General features: G+C 37.9%; 1 long non-coding RNA gene across 2 annotated transcripts; it reads right to left on the minus strand.

Moving 5' to 3' along the window:
- Nucleotides 1-221: 221 nt before the first annotated feature.
- On the minus strand, nt 222-21,818 carry LOC116661825. Of its 2 annotated transcripts, XR_004317810.1 has the most exons (5): nt 21,425-21,818; nt 14,841-17,473; nt 13,932-14,107; nt 2,465-2,601; nt 222-351 (listed from the first exon to the last, which is right to left on the minus strand). It is a non-coding gene; the product is annotated as an uncharacterized LOC116661825 (long non-coding RNA). The 2 variants fall into 2 exon arrangements; XR_004317811.1 differs by lacking the exon at nt 2,465-2,601.
- Between the last annotated feature and the right edge of the window lie 2,919 nt (nt 21,819-24,737).

Here is a 24,737-nt window from a genome sequence, read left to right on the forward strand (position 1 = left end):
CGTAAAAGACCCCGAACTGCCAAAGCAATCTTTTGTAGGTCTTTTTTTCTCTCTCTTTCTTCTTTTTGTTCTCTTTTCTTATGGTTTGATGATTAGAGAAGTTCCTTTAACATTTGTTGTAAAGCTGGGATTTCCTTCCTTTTTAAAAAGGCTGAATAATATTCCACTGTATGTATGTCTTAATCTGTTAAGTTTACTCTAACAAAATACCATAGACTGGGTGGCTTGAACAACAGAAATTTATTTCTCACAGTTCTGGAGACTGGAAAGTCCAACATCAAGGTGCCAGTAGAGTTAGTCTCTGGTGAGGGCTCGCTTCCTGGTTCATAGATGGCCATCTTCTTGCTGTGTCTTTACATGGCAGAAGGGGAAAGGAAACTCTTTAGAGCTTCTTTTTAAAAAAATTTTTTTACTATTTTTAAAAAAATTTTGGGGGGAGATAATTAGGTTTTTATTTATTTATTTATTTATTTATTTATTTATTTATTTATTTATTTATTTATTTTAATGGAAGTGCTGGGGATTGAACCCGGAACCTTGTGCATGCTAGGCATGCACTCTAATCCTGAGTTATACCCTCCCCTAGAATCTCTTATATAAGGGCAATGATCTTATTCATAAGGGTGGAACCTCCCAAAGCCTCCACCTCCAAACACCATCACATTGGGAGTTAGGATTTAACAAAAGAATTTTGTGGGGACACATTCTGTCCATAGCAATGTATATACCACATTTTGTTTATTCACTTATCTGTTGATGGATGTTTGGCTTGCCTGCACCTCCTAGCTATTGTGAATAGTGCTATGAACAGATGTGTGAAAATATCTCTTCAAGACCCTGCTTTCAATCCTTTAGGATATATACTCAGAAGTAAGATTGTTAAATCATATAGTAGTTCTATTTTTAATTTTTTCAGGAGGCTCCATAATTTTTTTATAGTGGTCATAATATTTTATAACTCCACTAACAGTGCACAGAGTTCAGATTTCTCCACATCTTTGCCAATAAAGATTTTCTGGGTTTTTTAAAAAATAGCAGACATCAATAAGTGTGAGGTAATAGCTCATTGTGATTTTGATTTGCATCTCTCTGATAATTAGAAATGTTGAGCATCTTATTATATGCTCGTTCACTATTTGTATATCATAACTGGAGGAGTAGTCTATTCAGGACTTTTGCCCATTTTTTAAATTGGGTTATCTGATTTTTTTGTTTTTGAGTTGTTAAGAGTTAATTACATATTATGGATATTAACACCTTATCAGACATATGATTTGCAAATATTTTCTCCCATTCTATTGGTTACCTTTTCACTCTGTTTTGGTTGTGTCCTTTGATGTACAAAATTTGTTAAGTTTCATGTAGTCCCATTCGACTATTTTTGCTCTTAGCGTCATATCTAAGAAATCATTGGCAAATCCAAAGTCATGAAGATTTTCATTTATGTTTTATTCTAGAAGCTGTATAGTTTGGGGTCTTATATTTTGGTATTTAATCCATTTTTAATTAATTTTCATCTATAGCATAAGTGTACAACTTCATTCTTTTTCATGTAGATATTCAGTTTTCCAAATGCAGTTTGTTGAAGAAACTATTCTTTCCCCATTGAGTGGTCTTGGTACCCTTGTCAAAGATTATTTCACCATACACATGAGAATTTATTTCTAGGCTCTATTCCACCTGTCTCTATGCCTCTCATTATGTCAGTAACACACTGTTTTGATTGCTGTGGCTTTGTAATATGTTTCAAAATCAGGAAGTGTGAGGTCTCCTCTGTTCTTCTTTTTCAAAATTGTTTTGCTATTTGAGATCCTTTGAAATTCCATATGAATTTTAGGATAATTTTTTTCTGAAAAAAAATAGACAAATGGGACTACATCAAACTTAACAACTTTTGTACACCAAAGGACACAACCAACAGAGTGAAAAGGCAACCTATGGAATGGGAGAAATTATTTGCAAATCATATATCTGATAAGGGGTTGATAACTACAGTATATAATAAACTCCTTTGACTCCTTTTCTGCAAATTGCTATGGAGATTTTGATAAGGATTGTATTGAATCTGTTTATTGCTTTGGTTCTTGTCAAATGCTCTCTTTTGCTTACCATTTGCATCAGAGCCCTTACTTTTAGCCCCCCACATTGCACTGTCTCCCTTCAGGCATCCTCTCATGGAGTGAGAGACTTGAGTTTCTTCTCAAAGTTAGGTGTGTACTACTAAGATATTTTACTAATTTTCCCATAAATTAGTGGGTTAAAGAGCAGGTAAGTTCTATAGTCTTCCAGGGGTCTGGCTTGCCCCCTCAGAGAAGGAGGTTTGTAGATTATCAAAGTCTTGCCTGTATATTCATAAAGCCATTTCTTTAAAACTTCCCACTGCTCCTTTGTAACCACCTCTGACCAATGAGATGGTGCTTCAACAACTCAACTCCCTTTTCTAGGGGTCTCTGACATTGCTTACCACTAAAATAGAATGGAACTTAAAGGACTCTCAACCCTTTGAGCCTCCTATATCTCATCTTTTGCCAAGAGTGCTCTGTGACCTTAAAATCCAAAGTTGGCTGCAGTCAAGGCTGATGGAGGTCTTTGAAGTCTTTTCTGTGAGGGAAAATGAAAAGCATAAAATGAGGATTCTTGCTGGATCTGTAATCAACTTTTCTGAAACTCGGGTCCTCTGAACTAACATAACACCCTGCTTTCAGAGTGAACCTTATTGCCCATATCTGATTGCTTGGCTTTCAAGGCTGCTCTTGGGCCCTATATCTAGTGGGACCCTTCAAAGTAATCTTCTAAGAGCACTGCCCATAGGGAAGGCCCCTTACAAGCCAGGGCAGTGGCAAGAAAACCAGCTGCTGCAGCTATCAGTCTTCCAGTGACATTCACTTCCACTTTTATCCCCCATACCACAGCCAGCTTCAGTTCTCACTGACTTCCATCATTTGCAGAACAGCATCTTCCTGTAAATGCAAATATTCAGGTTGATCATAGCTGGCTTTTTGCCTTTGGCTCTTTGATAGAAATAAGGCTAATAATAGAGTTTTGTGTGAAAATAGAGAGCTGAATGACATCAAATAATCATGAGGCATCCTGCTGATTAATGGGCCAATTGTCCTGAAGGTCATCTGGTCTGAGCTTGGCTAGAAATCATTAAAATGTGGGTTGTTACACAAAGCAACAGCTGCCCCTTCAGAGCTTCCATTTTAGTCCAGAATAAGAGATGACAATCAAATTTTTGACTCACAGATGGACAGTACCTATAACTGAGGCTTACATCAGCTTTTCTTACGTTTCCCAAAAAGGCAGCTGATCTTTGATGTATATAACCTGATTTTTCCTTTGTGGGATTCCCACATGTCCAGTCTCCAGGTGCTTTTTTCCTATTCTAAGTAATTTCTGTAAAAATTGATCGTTTAATATATACAACAAAGTATAAAAAATGTAGAACATATACAAGTGGTAGAATTTATTGAACCACTCTGTATGAGCTCCTGGTTTTCCCCCTAGCTCTTCTGTCATTTATTTTGTTTTCTTCTTTTGGGCAAGGCTAGGGAATGCTTTCCAATGTTTCCCCTTGGGAATAAAGGAAGCCCTCAATAAAAACATTGTATCACTGAAAACAAACTATTGGCGGGCCTGCCACAAGAGACAAATGAGCAAAACATATCATTAAGAAATAAAAACATCTTTGGTAGCTTTCATTGTGGAAGCCCCCATAATTAGTGAGCTTTTAGTAGTGTGCAGTGTTTGTGCATGTCTGTTTTGTTTTTGTTTTCATTTTTGTTTTGCTCTTGCTCTATTACTTTATTTGTTTCCTTTTTTAGTGAGATGAAGCTATTGTTATCTTTTAATAAAAGATGACCACATCACTTTCGCTAAAGCAAACATTCAGGACAGATCAGAAAGGTTAAGAAACTTCCTCCCCAATAACTGCCTATTCTGGGCCCGCTGCTCACCCTGACCTTGGGTCTGGCCAATGAACCTCCTAATAGGGAGCTGACCTTCCCAGGAAGCCTTCTGTGTCTTGACGTTTGCCAGCTTTTTGGCTAATTTATTTCATTTACCCCCTTCCTTCCCACATACTCAGGAATCAATACTATGAGAGACTCCTCAAGCCTCTCGTGAGACATTGAAGTCATAAAGTTTTCTCTTCTAGGTCCTGGCATCACACAAAGAGAGTGGTGACCTTCATGTGTGTTCCCTGCAATCTACACTTTTGTTGTGGTTTTGTTTTTTTTTAAGTTTTGAAATGTTTGTTTCCTTTTATTAAAAAAAAAAATATCTATTGTTTCCTTCGCCAGGTTGAACCCCTGTGGGTCCCAGAAACAAAAGAATTTCTCACCATTGTCTACCTATTCTTTAATCTTTAGGTCATAGCACACTGCACCCCCTGGGTCAGGCCAAGGGACTTTCCTTGGGGCAGACTTGGCACTCTTGGGGCTTGCAATTTAAATTATGAACTGGGAGGGCTCAGTGTGTTAGACTCCCCTGTTTTCATCCCTTTTTTGGCAAAGGGCTGGATTTCTTATCTTTAAAACAGAATAGTATCACGTAGTTAGCTAGAGCTGGTATGCAGCATGCGTTGGAGGGATTTCCTCATGAAGACCGAAACACTTCCTCATGGATGACTGTGCACTCTGCAGTCCCAATTGTTTTAATCAGAGCATTCTTCTCCCTTTGAACCCTAACTTCAAGTCTAGCCAATGGAACCTCTAAACAAGGAGTTTGCCTTTCTAGGAGGCTCTCTGTATTTGGATTTTTTTTTTATTATTGACTAGAAGCCAGAATTTTGGTAAACCTCTTCCTTGTGCCCCCACAAATATCAGTATTCTTACTCCATTATCCACTTAAGCCATAAAGTGTTATTCTAAGTGTCCTGGCCCACATAAAGGAATGGTGGCCTTCAAATGTTATCCCATGAAGGGATGCTAATAGTTACCACATTTTTTGACTGTTACACTTTTTTAAACATCTGTTTCACCATCAGGATCTCAGTTGTGTGGTTGTTCAAGATGAAACTGTTTGCCCTAAAAGGTTCTCCCTTGTCAATGTCTAACTATTCTGTTATTTCTATTTGGGTTTTTTTTTTTGTTTTGTTTTGTTTTGTTTTACTTTTTTACTGAGATACAGTTGATATACAATAAGTTACAGGTGTACAACACAGTGATTCACAATTTTTAAAGTTTATACTCCATTTATTGTAATTATAAATTATTGGCTATAATCCTCCTGTTGTACAATATATCCTTGTAGCTTGTTTTATATATAGTAGTCTGTACTTCTTAATCTCATCCCCTTTCTTTCCTCTAGCACCTTTCTTCTCCCCACTGGTAACCACTAGTTTTTTTGTACTTGCACTCCATCCACCACTGCAGGAATCAGTGATCCCTGATGAAGCCACAGAAGTGTGGTGGTTCTCAATCATTACCTATGAAACGGATACTTCTTGGTTGTCTTCACTTTTGGAAATTTGTCTTTGTTTTCTCGTATTTAGACAAGAGCCTCTAAGTCTTTAGACAGCCAAGACAAAAGCTTGGTGGGTCATCATGTAAGCTTAGAGGATCCCTGTCTAATGTCTCAAAGTTCTGTAATTAATTAACAATGATTTGCTGTCCCCATAGTGTCCCCAGAGTGACCCTCTAGCCGACAGCCTTCTCTTATTCTTCCTTCCTCTTTCTCTTGCTGTCAAATTGGATCATATTCGCAGCCTTGTCCCAGAAGAAATGCATGCGCATGCACACACACACACACACAGACACATACACACACACACACACACACACACACACACACACACACACACAAAATGTGTCCTTAAGAAATCTGTAAGCCTCTCCCAGGCATGTAGGTATACAAGACTGAAAGGGGTGTATATGAGAGCCTTTTGGGGTGTTCTTTCCTGTGTGTAGGATGTGTGTGTGTAGCAGGGGGGTAGTTCATTGCTTTCTTCATTGTAAGTTCTTTTTCTTTTTCAGTATTGCCTCTTTAGAAATGTCCCCATGGGTATCTTCATTTTCTGTAATCTTAAAAGAGCAGCACATGCTGTCTTCTTTGGTCTGGCAAAGCTGACCTTCCACTGCCTTGAGACCATCTTACTCTTTATTTTCTCAATACCAGGCTTTTATTTCTAAGCTATTCCCCAAAACATTTAAAAAATGAAAACTTGTCTTAAAGAAACACTAACTCATTAAGATGCAGGTATAAATGACCGGAAAGTTTGAATGTCATAATTCCCAACCATCCCTCTACTTTTATGCTTTTTGCTTTCTTTTTAAATAAAAGATTGGTTTTTTTTCTAGCTTGCCTCTTTAGAGATACTCTCCAACAGAAACATATCTTGGCCCTCTCGGTCAAGCAGAGGTGACCTTCCTTTAGGAGGTATGAATGACTAGGATGGGGCCCTATGTCAGTCCCTTGCCTTTATTTTTCCCCCTGCTTTCTTCCTTTAATGGTAAAAGGAAGAAATTTCTATCTTGTAAGAAAGAAAATAGTTTTGTGGTTAACTAGAGAAAACGAAGCATCTTTTTCTAGTGGCTTCAAATTTTGCAGCCTTAAGTGTTTTAATCTGAGAATACTGCTTTCCAAACCATGAGTCAAATCAACACACCCTCTAAACTGAAAACTTGCCTTTGCAAAAAGCTGTTGGCATTTTAGCTCTCTAGTCACGAAAAGTGAGCTTTTTGCCTTACCCCTTTCTTTCTCACCCCAACCTACCACTAGCTTCCTGAAGCCACTTGAACTGTAAATCTTTTGTTCTATAACCAAGAACCACGCATAAGACTGGTAGCCTCCCTGAGTTACTTATTATCCATCTAAGAGACACTTTTCCTTCATCTTTTTTTTTCTTCACCTTTTAAAAATTGTTTTTCCATTTTTTTTGGTAGGGGGGGCGGGTAATTAGGTTTATTTCTTTCTTTATTTATTCTCCGAGGAAAAAATACAAATGATCAATAAGCACATGAAAAAATGCTCAGTATCACTAATTACCAGAGAAATGCAAATGAAAACTACAATGAGGCATCACCTCACACCAGTCAGAATGTCCATGATTCAAAAGTCCATGAATGACAAATGCTGGAGAGGGTGTGGAGAAAGGGGAACCCTCCTACACTGTTGCTGGGAATGTTGTTTGGTGTAACCACTGTGGAAAACAGTGTGGAGATTCCTCAGAAGACTAGGAATAGACTTATCATATGACCCAGAAATCCCGCTCCTGGGCATATATCCAGAAGGAACCCTACTTCAGGATGACACCTGCACCCCAATGTTCATAGCAGCACTATTTATAAGAGCCAAGACGTGGAAACAGCCTAAATGTCCACCAACAGATGACTGGATGAAGAAGAAGTGGTATATTTATACAATAGAATACTATTCAGTCATAAAAATGACAACATAATGCCATCTGCAGCAACATGGATGTGCCCAGAAAATGTCATTCTGGGTGAAGTGGGCCACAAGGAGAGAGAAAAGTACCATATGAGATTGCTCATATGTGGAATCTAAAAAAAACATAAATACAAAACAGAAACAGACTTACAGACATAGAATACAAACTTGTGGTTGCCAAGGGGGCGGGGGTTGGGAAGGGACAGACTGGGATTTCAAAATGTAGAACAGATAAACAAGATTATACTGTATAGCACAGAGAAATATATACAAGATCTTATGGTAGGTCACAGAGAAAAAAAGTGTGACAATGAATATATATATGTTCATGTATAACTGAAAAATTGTGCTCTACACTGAAATTTGACACAACATTGTAAAATGATTATAAATCAATAAAAAATGTTTAAAAAATCTTTTTTCCTTTTTTTTTTTTTTTGGGTGAGGGGTAATTAGGTTTATTTATTTATTTATTTAATGGAGGTACAGGAGATTGAACCCAGGACCTCATGCATGCTAAGCATGCGCTCTACCACTTGAGCTGTACCCTACCCCTGTTTTTCCATTTTTTAAAGTCTTTGGAACTTACTTTTGTCTTCTACTTTTATTTAAAAAATAGCCCCTAAGTTATATAGTCAACCAAGGTGAACCCATATGGGTCTTGAAAGCTAGAGATGCTGTCACCAACATGTACCTGTTACATAGTATTTAAATAACAGCTTTTAAAATTTTTAGATTTTTTAAAATTTATTTTTATTTTTTCTTCTATTTCATCAATAGCCCATTAAATAGTCTGTGAAGTGATGAGCTGTGGGTTCTGAAATCTTGGAGGTACAGTCACCAACGTCTGCTTATTTTGTCCTCTTTAAATAACAGTGCACCCTGTCCCTGGGTCAGGCTACCTGACCCTCCTCTGGACAGCCTTTACACCCCTAGGCCTCCTACTTAGAAGGCACCAACCATAGAGGAAGTAAAAATATTTCCCCAGAAAACTTTCCAAGAAGTCAATCACATGGAGGTATAAATGGCCGAAAGGACTCAACGTGGTAGCCCAGTTTTTCATTTATTTCCCTCTTGATTTCAGTGAGAGGAGGGAATTGGTTTATTTTAACAAAACACAGTATCCTGTAGTTAGGTAGTGCAAACGTGCCGTGTATAAATGAGCCTTAGATATTTCCTCACTGATCACTACATATTATTTAGTCATAAATATTTTAGTGCTAGTAATCTTAACTCCCCAAATTTGATTCTTCCTAATAAAACAATGAACAGCAATCTTGCATTCTTGGGCTCTTTTCACTTTTTTTTCCACAATATGTCAATTTCTGGTGTATAATATAATGCTTCAGTCATACATGAACATACATATATTCATTTTCATATTCTTTTCCATTATAGGTTATTACAAGATATTGAATATAGTTCCCTGTGCTCTACAGAAAAACTTGTTTATCTATTTTATATATAGTAGCTAGTATCTGAAAATCTCAGACTCCCAATTTATCCTTCCCACCCCTTCCCCGCCCTTTGGTAGCCATGAGTTTGTTTTCTATGTCTGTGAGTCTGTTTCTGTTCTGTAAGTAAGTTTGTTTGTCTTTTTTTTTTTTTAAGATTTCACATATAAGTGACATCATATGGTATTTTTCTTTCTCTTTCTCTTTTCTTGTGTTTCTCAGACTAGATTCTCTCCATTGATTTGTCTTCAAGTTTGCTGATTCTTTCCTCTGAATGCTGAAATATGCCCCTCTATTGAATTTTTCATTTCTGTTATTGTACTTTTCAACTCAGTAATTTCTATTTGGTTCTTTTTTGTGACCTCTGTCTCTATTGATATTCTTTATTTGGTGAGACACCAATCTCAGGCTTTCATTTAGTTCTTTTAGACATGATTTCCTTTAGTTCTTTGAACACATTTATCATAGCTGATTTAAAAAGATTGTCTAGCAAATACAAAATCCGGGCTTCATCAAAGACTTTCTATTGATTACTTTTTTTTCAATGCCTGGTCATACTTTGTTTCTCACGTTTTTGTCATCGTTGAAAGTGGATATTTTAAATAACACAATGCAGCAACCCTGGAAATCACATCCTCTCCCCTGCACAGAATTTTTTGTTGTTGTTGCTGCTTTTTGTTGCAGTTCTTGTTTTTTGTTTGTTTATTGACTTTTCTAAATTAGTTCTTTAAAGTCTGTATTCTTTGTTATGTGTTGCCACTGAGGTATCTGCTCATTTAGCTTAGTGGCCAGCTAATAATTGAACAGCAATTTCCTCAAATTCCTGGAACCAAAAAAAATCTCCCCTTTTTTTTTTTTTTTTTTTTGCCAAGGGGCTCTATGTGTATGCTAGATAGTGCCTCAATCTTCAGCCAGGCAATTTAAAATTCTGCCTTAGTTTTCCCTTCCTGCTTGCAAAGATCCTTCCAGGTCAGCCAGAGGTGAGGGCTTTGGACTTTTTCAGATCTTTGATGAGCTGCACACAGCCTGGGCATGTATGTGCCCGTCTAGACTCTAGGGATATATCAGAGCTTTTCAAAGTTTATTTGGACAACTCATTCTCCAGCTTTTCATTTTAAGTTTTTGGTGAGCCTATTTTTTAAAAAATTTTTTTGCCCCAACTGTTATCCACTATTTAAGGTAATCCCAAAGTTAAACAATGCCTGTAAATATTTTTGACAAATACCCCCAACAAAAAGATTTTTAGCACTATGAGCTCTGGGTACATCCTTGCAAGTAGGGGCATTCCAAGATCAGTGAAATAATAGCAGTTCTCTGGGTGTGAGGCTTTTAAGGAGTTCCCAAACTGTCCTGCTCCCTCCAGTGCCACCATCTTCTTGGTTTTTATTGTGATTATGAACTACTGGTTTTCAAGACTACCACAGAGCTGGAAAGGATGGGATGTAAATAAAAGGGATTTAAACACCACAAGCTCACTGTTCTAATCAAGATTCAGACTTATTTTTTCTTGAATAAACATTTCCAAAATTGCCATTAGCCTTTTGTTAATTTCTGGAGCTCAAAAAGTTGATTCTGACACCTTTTACCTATTTTCTCATGGCTTTTATGGAGGAGGGAATATTCAAACGTCCTTTGCTATTTTGGCCAACATTCGCCTCTTATTTAGTTTTCACAGTTATTTTTTCACTAGTTTGTTTCTTCAATTTGGACTGCAGCGTGTGTCATGGGATCAGTCAAGGTGATGGATCCCCTGTGGATCCTGTAAAGTCAGAGACTTCTTTTCCATTATCTGTCCTAGTGGGTCCTGTAAAGTCAGAGACTTCTTTTCCATTATCTGTCCTATTACACCCTTGGTCAAGACAACTGACTCCCTTCCTGGCAGCCTTCACACTCTTGGGCTGCCTAATTAAGAAGATCTCACCTTAAGTGCAAAAAAATCATGGATCCTCAGGGAACTAACTAGTCATTGACAAGGCACCATGTGTGACTGGGAGGGATCCATGTGGAAGCTTGTTTTTATTTTCCTCTTTTTTGTGGTAAGTGGAAAAAATTCCTATTGTTTAACAGAGAATAATGTCTTTTAGTTACTTAGACCGAACACCCAGCATGCTTCATTAAAAAGTTTAAGTGTTTTATCACTGATAGTTCACTGCTGTATGTGCATTCTGCAGACTTGTTCCAGTGTCTTGACATACTCATTCTATTGAATCCTTGTCCCACTTGTCCTTCTGGTTCAATGTGTGCTAAATTTTTCTTCTACCTATGGGTCTCTCAGGCCTGTACTGATCTCCTTCTGTTAATCTATAGTTTGTTTCTAGTATCTGTGCTTAGGACCAAATGACAACCATAAAGACCTAGGAAATGAAGCACATTACCACTATATATGACTGGGGTGGGACTGCCTACGGTATGTCAAAGCATTTAAAAATTAATTTACTAGATTTATTTTTCTTGGTAGACTTTTCTTTTCTCTAGCACCACCTAAAATCACATGGTCACCCAGGGTGGCGACTACCTGACCAATGTCTCCCTGTGCTGTGATCTTTTCATGACAGAGCCCCCCAGCCCCTCGTCCAGCTGACCCCTCTCTGGACAGCCTCCTCAGCTCTTAAAGCAAGGCCTGCAGAAAATCTCAGGGGCTCAAGGGAGAATTTTGAGTACCATTTCACTAGGAAGACCCACACCTGGGCTGGCTCCTGGTGCCACACAGGTACTAATGGTCAAGGCCAAGGCATCAGAAGCTTCTGTGAACTGAGACAGAATCTGGAGCCTCTCTGAACCTTTCACATCACGTGCCTGCTCCTCCTCCCATTGCCCAAATCTGTAGTACTTCTTCAGGGATGCACAGATCAGACCCTTCCTAGGACCAGATCTGCAATGAATGCCTAGGCTGGAAGGAGTTCTCATTCAGAAGGCAGCAGGACTTCCACACCTGCCTGGCACAGATGTAGATCTGTCAAGAGGACTGACTCTCACAGGAAGAGCAGCCAAGGGCCATGTTCAGTGGGGATATGTCTCTTAGGCACCTGGGATCCCCACCCCTCTGACCAAGGAGGCCCACCTGTCCAGTGGACCTGGCACATTGTAGTGGGAGAATAAGAAAGGAATTGATCCATAACAGGTCTAGAAAAAGATGACGTTCAGGGGAAAACACACAGAGTCAAGAGATGGGACAGAGTCATCATCCATCATGCTAGGAGAGCCCCATCTGCTCTGTGCCCGTGTGGGGAACAAAGTGATGCGGAATGCAAAGGAAAACCACAAACACACTGGGGACAGGCTGTCTGTGACCAGGCTCTGCTCCTACTGGGCCAACGACCTGCATCTCTCCTTTTAAAGGCCTGTCTTTCTTGCTCGAATTCTCACTCTCTGGTGCTGGATCTGAATGAACTCAGTCTCGCTGTTAGGTTTCTTTCCATAACGCTACCCATTGAAGTCAGACCATGTTTGCCCAGCTTCCCAGGTGGAATGTGTGTGGTCCATCAATTCCACTCTATACAGGGTAGGAAATAACAAAATCCTGCCTGCTCCCACTGGTGTCTCCTGGTGTGTCCAAGGTAGAAGGGGAAGCCTTAAAACTTTGGGCTTCCTAACTACAAGTACCCTGCTTCAAGAGAAAAAAAAAATCATTGTCTCAGATAACTAAATATCAGCCACATGAAGATAGAAATAAAAGGGAAGCTCCCCTATGGTAACCTGTTTTTCCTTCTTTTTGTAGTGAGAGGAAAGAATTCCTATATTTAAAAAAGAATAGTGTCTTATAGTTAGTTAAAGCATGTACCTGTATGCATTAAGTCATTTTAGAGACTCCCTCCTGCTGGCTGAATATTCTTCAACCTTAATTTGTATAATATGCCTAACTGTGTGACCTTGGGCAAGTCACTGTCCCACTCATTTTCCTCATCAGTGAAGTGGACATTCTAGGCTGGAGAAGTGAATTTTAAATTTTGTTGAGTATGATCTACATAAGAAATACATTTTACAAGGAGACCAGATTTCTTGTCCAGAAGTCTGAAATATCTCTTTGCAGACCAGTATTCACCATTACTTATGGGGGAGAGACTCTGATAGCTTTTGTTTTACTTGCTGTTTTTAAAAATATTGCTTGTTGTGACCCACGAAACTGATTTTATATTCCAGTAAGGATGGCGACTGGTGGTTTAAAGAACATACAACTGTAGAGTCTTTAAGATATTTTTTCTGCTCTAACGTTCTAAAAATCAAACGTATGTATTAGAAACATGGCAAAACAAAATGATGCTCATCCACAGCCTCAGTCGTACTTGACCTTCCTCCGCTTGCCAGCAGTTATCAAATAAAAGTCAGATTTTCTGCATCTCCAGGCAACAAGGTCATCTAGACACTTGCCAAGGCTTAATCCTCCCACCACCATGCACACACAACAGCCATTAGCCCATGGCACTTAGCATCTCTAAATCCCAGCATCCTCATCTGTAAAAGGAGAATGATAATGCAGACCTTACAGTTTGTGATGACAGTAAATGAGATCTCAAAGCTACAGTTAGAGTCTTTGCTTTTGTTTCTATGTATCTTCCTGGGACCTAGAACATAAGTCTCACAAAAACAGAAATTTCTGTCCTTTGTTCACAGATGGATTGCAAAGAGCCTGGCACATATGTGCTCAATAAATGTACTGAATGAATGACCTAAAAAATGAGTAACTAAACCAAAGATTCAATTCAATTTGGACTTAATTGAATGCATATGTTTCTGTGATTTTATTGCCCCTGGAATCCACAGAAATGATCTACCTCAAGTCCAAAGTATACACTAGAAGTCACTCTTTAATTCTACTTCCTACTTCACATTATATGTTGTCCTCACTTACCAGAGTGCTATATATAATATATGTAAGAAACACACACGTTGCCAGTGTCATGCTACTTCAAAATTTAGCTTCTCTGTAAAATGTAGGATTGCAAAGTCTATCCCTTTGTCAACTCAATCATTTGTTTGAAATTTAAAGTTCTAACAACATAGATCTCCCCAGAGATGAGTCAACCTAATAATCAAAATGCATACCTAAGTAACTGACTAAGTAAATAAAATAAAAAGCCAAGTGAATACCTTCTCAAAAATGTGTAAGAAGCATCATCCTCTCCCATTTTCTACTTATTCCATTGTCCCAGATCAAGAGATAGTAACATGTTGCAGTCTAGGATAAACTCACGAGCCCCTCTGAGGTTGAATTACTGCCATACCAAATCTCTCATGATTCCATTCCATCAATAGCTTATAATAACCTATAATGAAAAAGAATATATACATGTATAACTGAATCACTATACACCAGAAATGAACACAACATTGTAAATCAATTATACTTCAATTTTTAAAAAAATTTAAAAAAAATAGAAAAAGAGAAAAAGTTACAGTTAAACATTAGGAGACAAAAATGTTACTCTGTGCCTACACCATAAGAGTCAGAATACACAACAGTAACCAAGAACTGAATGTGACCATAGCAAAAGCTTAATTTAGGTGCCCACTCCCCCATAGAAAACATTTCCCAGACAAAAGCAGTGCACCCAATATCCAATACCCTTTTCATAATCTAGACTTCTGTTGCCAGCATAGACCATGGAAAATATTCAGGCATGATCAGGGTTGAAATAGAAAAATGGTCAGATAGGATGATTCTTAGAAAAAGTGTTGCCTTACATTGGCCAACCAAGAAGAGAAAGCACCCAAGAACTAGTGTAAGACTCTGGTTTTAGCTTAAAATATATTCAAGTATTAAATTAGATATTATGCATCTTTTAACAAGACACTCCTCCCAACTTGGTGACTCTATAATAGAAAACATCCATAGCATTACTGTGCACATCGCTCAAAGGTAGAGCACATAGATTTTCCTTTGGAGTTCTAAAGTATTCATAAGGACTGATCATTTAACCTATGAGGGGCCTGTCCTAAGGATCAGAATGCATCTGTTTCTCTGAATGTTAGTGGAAAGTACTTTTGTGTATGTATTACCTTCAAAAATATATTCAAATCATGGAAAGAGCATAAATTGGTCACTATAGAAAGTGTTACAGGTGCACAGGAAACAGAAATCTAGAATAAGTCATCATCCTCATGAAGATCCAATTCAATTAGACTTTACTGAGTATAGAGCATTGTGAAAACGCAGAGAAAAAGAGACAATGATCCGGCTGGTAGCTCTGTCAAGATCTCTAGTTAGATGATTGTAACTGAAGTTATCTCAAGTGTCTTCTTTACCAAGTTTGGACTTCCAGATGATTACAGCTCATCAATTTCCATTGTCCAGAGTCCAGTGGACAAGCACTATAGAAAAAAAAATTACTACCAGGGCCTTGGCCTCACCCTGAGTGCTGTGACCATTGTCACATGTGTGACACACAGAGACAGTCCTAGTGTGGGGTTTTCCAGTTGAATGGTATGCAAAGGGCTCCCTTGAAACTCTGGTTTGCTTCCTCTGGCCTTGCTCCAAAAACTGAGGGGGCTATCCAAAGGAGAATCAGTCAGCTGAGCCCAAGGGTTGCAGGGCACTGTCATTAAAAGATTGCAGGTAGACATTGGTCAGGGAGTCTCCACCCTGGCTTGCTATGCAACTTCAGGTGATGCTAGAGAAAAAGAAAGTCTATCAATCAATCAATCAATCAATCAGTCAATAAGATGGTCCCCTTACATTTGAGAAAATACACCTCTTCACACTGTCTCCTCTCTGAGTGGTTTTTCAGACACCCCTGTCTTCTTGCAAAATTTCAAACATTTGCAGTATTGCCACATACAAACATACGCCCAAGTCATTGGCTCTTACGCATAAGGTCTGCTACACGTATTTCAAATCTTTTCATTCCCACATTTTCTAGGAACTATGTGCTTCATAGCATCTGAAAGCCAAACTAAGCATGATCTCCACTTAGTAACACAGTCCCCTAATGAGCAGTATTGCTTACTGTAGTCACCTGCTATTTTCAAAGCACTCTATTGCCTGTATTCTCCACAGTGCCAACCTCCTGCCTTTCTTTACTATCCCCTAGCAAGGTGTTTTTAATCTTGGGCCATGAGCCCTTGCTTTCTCCCCTGGAATTCTACCTTAACAACTGACTTATTTACACTAATTAGCGACTAGATCAATGAGAGAAACTTAAGCACGTAGTCTTGGTCTGTCCTATTATACAATGACTAAAATGCTTCCTTATTTTGTTATTCTCATCATCTCTGACCAGCACTCCTCTTGGGGTAGTCCCACAGTGCTATCCATCCCAGATCACATTAAGCACACCTATATTTCAGGATGCTGGAGAGTGTGCCGTGGAAGAGGACTGTTCCTAAAACAACAGGTAAGAGTAAGGGAAGTACATGCACTTTGGCTATACCCAGGGGGAAGACTGACACTTACTGGTGAAGATTTACAGATTTATAAATGGGACTTCTTTGTCATAATTTCAGTTGAAAATCCTAAAGCTGAGGATAGGAAGAGTACACTACCTCTCCACATATACAAATTCGTTAAAAAGCATCAGGCAGCTGCTAGATACCCATTCAAGGCTTTCTAAGAGTATTTAAAATGCTCCTGTGAACCTCATCCTACCCCCACCCCAGCTGAGCTAGACGGGAGAAGTATGTTGAATTAAATTAACTCATAGAGGTTGTGAATGGTGGGGTGACTGGGTTTTTTCCCACAGTCTGGATAGTTCCCTGAGCTAAGAGGGGAAAAGGAAAGCATGAAGTATGTGGATAACAACAACAAAGGCCTGCATCCTGATTCTTGGCAGTGTGGATAGTGAGGTCTCATGACTCCAGAAAGGAAATGGCTATGGGATGTGTGTCTAAGATAGGGCCGTAAGGAATCTCATAAAATATATCAATGTCCCAATAGAAAGATTACCATGTCCCAAGGAGGGGCTGAACAGCAGCTTCCTGCTGGGCCCTATAAGTCATCAGACAGGGACAGCAGCAACAAGGCTGTGGCAACTTGTGTGAACTACTTTTCTTTCTTCTCAATGCTTTAGTATCGTGTAAGCTCTCACCGGAAGGAGTGTCAATCACTCAGGCTGATTATTGGGTGGGGTTAGACTCTTAATAAAGACAGCACACTTTTTACTGGGGTTAATGGGAAAGAGAAGACTGTAGCAGGGGCTCCAGGTGTCATTGGAGCATTATCAGGATAACGGTGGGGGAGGAGGCACTGGAAAGGATATTATGCTAGGATCTAAGGATTCTTCTGGGAAAGAATCATATGGGAAGATGAACAAATCTGATTCAATGAAAATAAATTAGTATTTAAGGATGAGAGGAAGTAGATTTTAAGTATAGCATGGTGTATATCAGATTGTATTTTAGGCCAGGCCTCAGAGACTTAAGTCTGGAACTTCTAGCAAGGAGGCTGCAATGGACAGAGTAAATCTCCAAAGGACATTGAAAACCAAAGAATCAGCAGAATGGGTGCCAACAGCTTTGGCAGCGTTGCCTCTGATACAGTGTCAGTACTCTCAGTGCGGGCATCTGCGGCATTGTCACAACGAGGGATGCAGCATCTGCAACGTCGCCTTGGTCCAACAAAGAGTTCAGGCACTGGTGTTCCTGGTGAACACATCAGCATCCTACAGCCATCTGTGGACAGTAGCAGCAAAAGACACCTTAAAAATAGAGAGGAACAGAAATTGGTTGAGATCCTTTAGAAGCAGATTGTTGCAAACTGGGCAAATTTGTCAAGAAGCTGACTTCACGGTCCTGTTTGGCTGACGGCAGTGCATTCCAACTCCATTTCACCATCCTCGTTAAGGCCAGCAAGAAATGACTACTGCCTGGACAATTGCAAGGGAGGGGATCAAGAAAGAAGAAAGGACTTCGTAGTAACAGAATGAACAAGAGTGGGTAGCTGGAAGTAATAAAACTTCATGTGAGATTCTAAAGTTGACTGCAGAATTCCTTTGGCTATATGGATGAGATTTGATGTGTAGCTCCCTCCTCCCTCCTCCGCTGTTCAAGGCACGATCATGTGGACATAAATATTTTTATCTGAGAACACATCAGTATCTTAACTCCTTACATTGCTCTTATTTAACAGGCACCTAGGGGAAAGCGGCAAAGAAAGCCAATCAATCAATAAGCATCAGTGGTGTCAGATGTAGCAAGAGGAACACCGGGAAACTTCAAGGAGAATAAAATGGTATTTGACCAAGGTGCCCTTTTACCACTTCTATGAGGAAAAGAGGGACCAATAAAACAATACACTTTTCTAACATTACACATTTGTCTATTATCACCTTAAGCTGAGAGTAAACATAGAAAATACCCAGAAACTGAAGGATTTCCACTTAAGAAAGGTAGTCTGTGAACAAAGATCGACTTTGCTCATTTTTTTAGTGAGTGATACTTTCAGTGCCACAGACCCAAAATTTAGTAGAAATAATGTTATTGAGACATCTGAAACCAGCCCATGTGACTGACAAATAGGAATTTCCAACAAAAGGATTCTCATTCCCAGGTACTGTTTTCAGTGATATTATTACTGCATAACAAAAAGTCCATATGGGACTATTTTTATGGCCTGGCTGATAACATACAGATATGGAATTTTTTTTTTCAAACCAAAAATTGGGACAGATGGTTTATCAAGATTTTCTTTTCTGATTTGCTAGTGTATTATGAATATTCTAAAAAATGAATAAGAATTAACCCCCATTTAGTCAGACATTTGCATTCCCTTTATTTGAAATAAAATAGTAATAAATTGAAACTGTTCCAGAAATACCTGCATGTATTTTTTTCACTTATTTGTGCAGTTAATATGTTGGTAACTATTTCAGCTATACTTCAAGTATAGAATCCCTCAACCCCTTGCCCTTCTATGCCACCTGCCTTTCCACCATAACCAAACATCTGTTTCGTTTGTATCTGCTGAGTTCTGCAATACAATATTGGCTCCACTACAAATATATGCCATTTAATCTGAATTCAGCCTTAAGTACCCATTGGCAATTCTTTATTTGTTCATCCCTATGTTGAAGCCCCTCAAGCAGCTGTTCAAAATTGTTCCACTTTTGATAGGCTCTCAACCCTCAAAGAAGAACATCAAAGGAAGGAAACAGAACAATTTCAAAAAAGAATAATTCATGAAAATCCTATCTGAAATAGGATTTTAAACTGCATATTTTAAAAGAAAATTGACCCATCCAAAGCAACAGAGACACATTCTAGTAAAATTATTGGAATTAAGGGAGAAAAAAGTCAGTAAAAGGACAAAATCACTCATAAAGGAGAGAAAGCTGATTATTGGCAGACTTTGACAACAAATCATTATGCCAGCAGGAAAAAGAATAGCATATTTAATAGACTCAAGGAAAGAAAAAGTGAGCCAAAGATTTTAGACTCAGCCTGATTCTCAAATAAAAAAGCTACAAATTTATCTACATGTGAGAATTCAAGGAATATTGTTCCCACAATTTCCTCCTTATTGTAGAGAATGAGTTTCTAACAACCAAAACATCCAGACACATCATCAACCTGAAGACTGATGGCATTGATCATTAGTGGCAGCTAACATGACAGAAATGAGAGGCCAAACATGGTGTGCCTTCAGACAGAACACACTACCACCTATGAGGATAAAAGAAAAAAAAAATCGGATCCGTCCTGTAGAACGAACTACTAATTTACAGGAAATTCAGGACTGAGCAACGTATTAAACTGTAACAGAGGATGTCATCAAGTGAAATCAAGACTGTGGGAAACTCTAGAGGCCAAAGGCACCATTTCTTCAACAAATAAACTACAGAGGGGAAAAAAAAGGATAGTCTCGAAATTAAAAGAGATATATGGGGGAGGGGAAGTATAACTAACAGTGCTTAGGACCAAACATTTGGGTGACGAACTTATAAAGAAAATAAAGAAGTGATTACTATAAAGGTCAGAACTGTGATTACTTTTGAAGAGAGGGAAGGGGTTGTGAATAGGGTAGGTAGATGGCAAAATTCTACATTTTTAAACTAGGTGGTGGTTACAAGGCTGATTATCTCATAAAACCTGGTTGACCTATATATTTGTTTTATGGAGTTTTTTATATCTGTTAGATTTACAATAAAAATATTTTTAAAAATATACTATATTTTGCTTCATATAATCTTTTCATATTACAGCAGTGAAGCATTACTATCTAGCCCCAAATGCACATAATTTTACATATTGGGGAAGGTCAAGAATGGTCTAGTTGCTTAGGAGATAAAGAACAACATTAGGTTTACCTAGAGTTCTGCAGCAAAAGAGGAGGAAGGGAATGGGGAGGGGAGGAGGAGGAAGAGAAGGAGGAGGGAGAGAAGAGAAAAAGGAAAGGAAGGAAGGAAGGAAGGAAGGAAGGAAGGAAGGAAGGAAGGAAGGACGAACGAACAAGGGAGAGACAGGGAGAGGGGGGCAGTAAAGGACACAGGAGGAGGGAAAGGAAAAAGTACAGGAAGAGCATATTCCTCTGCTCTTGTCTATGAGAAATTTCATCATTTTCATCATTTCTGTGGTAACTGGAGTTTCCTCATGTTTACAATAAACAGAGAACTGTTTAAGAAAAGAGTATGCGCAAAGACTTAGCCAAATACTGCCAGTCAACACAATTGCCTCCAGAAGACAAAAGCTAACACGATCAACGATTGTGTCTGGAAATTTTATAATATCTTACTAGACTTTAAGTGCAATGCTATAGCTATACTTTAAAGTTCAACCATATGGGTAACAGAAGGAGAATGTACCTGGAAGTAAATTTGGGCTAGCCCCAGCTACGCTTTAAATTATATCACTTAAAACTTTGAGCCTGTCTCCTCAGAAGATGAGTAATACCAAGATTTTCTTGAAGCTCTGTATGTCTAAATCTTTAACAAATTGATTTTGAGTAGTATTATCCTTGTATGAAGTTAGAAGATAAAGCTTAAAAGCTTTTCACCACAAAGTTAACTATAGTTGAAAATGCTTTAAGAGAAATGAAGTTAAGATACATTAGCACTTTAAGAAATACTTTTAAATATAAACTTTAGCTAAATATTTAATCACTGGTATTCTAAGGAGCTGCTATTTCTGATCTTGTTTTTCTAGCATAGTTTTTGAGATATGAGATATTGTTTTCTAAAGAGCCGGAAAAGCATTGACTTGCTATATAATGAGATACCTAAGAAGTCGGGGATAGGGTGGGGAGGAGAAGTGTGTTAAACCAGAATTCTGTTTCAGATATGTTTCAGGGCCAGATTTTAACCCTTATCTTAACCTCTGGAAATAATGTTTACATTCAAACTATGATTAGCATTGTCATTTCTAGAAAATTATTGAATGCAAAAATACTTTCTAATAAGAAAAACATCTCTGGTTTGAAAATCCTTATTAACCACTAATTGGCATTAATAGTCTCCCAAACCCATCTTCCTACACCATCAGAAAAGTCTAGAGTATTGCATAACTGACCTCATTCTGAATACCCTCCTTCAGTTCATTGCAACTACTGTTTCATGGTAGCACACCACTCAGAACAACGAAACGCAATTCCTAACCCCCACCAATTGCTCACTAAAATTATTATAATAAATCCAACTTCCTTTTTGATGTCTTACCCATTTGGAGAAAACCCTCAGCTTTCAATTCAGGTTCTGATCCTTCCGTTGCTGGTCTTAACTGGGAATGGGGTTAGAGGGTTCTGCCTCTCACTGGCACTTCTCTCGAGTCCAGTGGTCCAGTCATCAGAATCTCTGCCTCTATGTTGCTGATCTTGCAGACTGCGGTCAGCTGGCCACTATCTACACAGATGTCTACTCACTTGAAGACCTGATCAGTGATTCTGGACTACTTGGAATTCTTTGCCCTCTCCAGGTTGCCTACGTTCCTTTCGACTGTAAGATTTCTGGCTGTTTGTCCATAATCAAAATTCCCTGGCTATGCAGTTGCCCAATTTCCTTTCCTTTCCTTTAAGAAAGCAGATTTGCTTTCTATTGTACTTGGAATTTCCTATCCGTTGACAGATTTCTTGTCCGCTACCCTCGTAGCTGGAGTTTCCTGCCCACTTTAGCTGTCCATTTTCTTTTCCACTATGACCCAGTATAGCTTAATGTCACAATTCAGAGTTTACTCTGTGACAAGACTTCCACCACTTCTGTAATAGTTTTCTTCAAATACACTCTAGTATTTTCCTCATACTAGGAGACTTTTTCATGCTCTTAGCTATTTTTCTTCACCAAAATTACACTTGGGGACAAAAACCAATGCCAGTCACATCCAAAAAGTCTTTTCAATAAGCAAGCAGTATATAATACAGTGTATCTAGCCATGTATTTGCCTCCCTCTTTCTTCAGATACACATTTACTTATGTGGATCAGACAACACTAATTAGTCTAGAAACAAACATCACTGTAATTTATTTGGAATGATACTTTTTCCTTTCTTCCTCCAAATCATCATTTACTTATACTGATCAAGCCTCATGACTAACTTGCCCAGGATCCTGTATCACTGGAATTAATTTTGGAATTGTCATTTGTTTCTCTTCTCTTTTAGAGAAGCATTTACTTATAAGGACTGAAAAAACCAAATACTAGCCTAGAAACACATATAACTTTATGTAATTTGGGATATGGCTTTTTTCTTTTCCCTCCTCAGTGAAGGGATTACTTATATGAATTAGACCTCACAAGTACAGGCACATTTTAGAGATATTGCGAATTCAGTTCTAGACCGTCACAATAAAGCAAATATCACAAAAAAGTGAGTCACACCAATTTTTTTGGTTGCCCAGTGTATATAAAAGTTATGTTTATACTATACTGAAGTTTATTAGGTGTGCAATAGCATTATGTCTAAAAATGTGCACACCTTAATTAAAAATACTTTATTGCTAAGAAATATTAACCATCGTTTGAACCTTCAGTGAGTTTAAAATCATTTTGCTGGTGGAGGATCTTGCCTGGATGTTGATGACTACTGACTGATAAGGGTGCTGGTTGCTGAAGGTTGAGGTGGCTGTGGCCATTTCTTAAAGTAAGACAGCACTAAAATTGCATAAAAAAGACTAAAATGCCTAGGAACAAACTTTAAAAAGAGGCAAAAGTCCTATATTCTAAAAACTATAAAGCATTGGAAATGAATCTGAAAAAGATACAAAAAAATAAAAATATATCCTGTGTTCTTGGGTTGGAAGAATTAATATTATTAAAAATGTCCATATTACCCAAAGCAATCTACAAATTTAAAGCAATCACTATCAAAATACCCATTACATTTTCCACAGAACTAGAATAATGCCAAAATTTATACGGAACATAAAAAGATCCAAATAGCCAAAGCAATCTAGAAGAAAAAAAAAAAACTAGAGATATCACATTCTCTGACTTCAGACTATACTACAAAGCTTCAGAAATCAAATTAGTATGGTAATGGCAGAAAAATAGACAAATAGATCAATAGAACAGGATAGAACTCCCAAAAATTAACCCATGCACTTATTATGGTCAATTAATCTATGATAAAGGAGGCAAGAATATACAATGGAGAAGACAGACTCTTCAATAAGTGGTGCTGGGAAAGCTGGACAGCTACGTGTAAAGAAGTGAGATTAGAACATTTCCTCACACCATATACAAAAAAATAAAATAAAATAAAACCCTCAAAATGGATTAAAGACCTAAATGTAAAACCTGAAACACAGGCAAAACAGTCTTTGACATAAACTGTAATGATATTTTATTTGATCTCTCTCCTAAGGCAAAACAAGTAAAAGCAAAAATAAACAAATAGGACCTAATTAAACTTAAAAGCTTTTGCACAGCAAAGGAAACCATAAACAAAAGGAAAAGACAACCTATTGGATGGAAGAAAATATTTGCAAACAATATGACAGATGAGGGGTCAATATCCAAAATATACAAACAGCATATACAACTCAATATCAAAAACCAAACAACTCAATCAGAAAATGGGCAGAAGACCTAAATAGACATTTTTTTTCCCAAGGAAGACATACAGATGGCTAACAGACATATGAAAAGATGTTCAACATCACTAATCATTAGAGCAAGGCAAACCAAAACCACAATGAGCTATCACCCCCCCCCCCTTCAGAATGGCTATCAAAAAGTGTACAAATTACAATTGTTAGCTAAGAAGTGGAGAAAAGTGACCCTTCATACACTGTTGGTGAGAATGTAAACTGGTGCAGCCACTATGGAAAACAGTATGGAGGTTACTCAAAAAATTAAAAATAGAACTACTATATGATCCAGTAATTCCACTCCTGGGTATATATCCAGAAAAAACAAAAAACATTAATTCAAAAACATACATGCACCCCGATGTTCATAACCATGTTATTTATAATACACAAGATGGAATCAACCTAAGTGCCTGCCAACAGATGAATGGATAAATAAGATGTGGTATATATGTACAATGGAATACTACTCAGCCATAAAAAGAATGAAATAATGCCATTTCCAACAATATGGATTGACCTAGAGAGTAATATGCTTAGTGAAATGTCAGAAAAAGACAAATACTCTGTTGTCACTTATATGTGGAATCTAAAAAATAAAACAAATGAATGTATATAACAAAGCAGAAGCAGAATCACAGATATAGCAAACAAACTAGTATTTCCAGTCATTAATCCCGTATCAGGAGTATGGGATTAAGAGATACAAACTACTGCATACATAATAGATAAGCAACAAGGATATAATGTATAGCACAGGGAATGATAGGCATTATCTTATAACAACATTTAATGGAGTATAATCTGTAAAAGTATTGAATCACTATGTTGTATACCTGAAATGAATATAATGTTATACATCAACTATACTTCAATAAAAAAATAGATAAAATTCTGATATATGTGAGTAAAGTATTTTCATATAAATAAATAAGTAAGTAAGTAA

The sequence above is a fragment of the Camelus ferus genome, chromosome X (genome assembly GCF_009834535.1).
Source record: "Camelus ferus isolate YT-003-E chromosome X, BCGSAC_Cfer_1.0, whole genome shotgun sequence".
NCBI lineage: Eukaryota > Metazoa > Chordata > Mammalia > Artiodactyla > Camelidae > Camelus > Camelus ferus.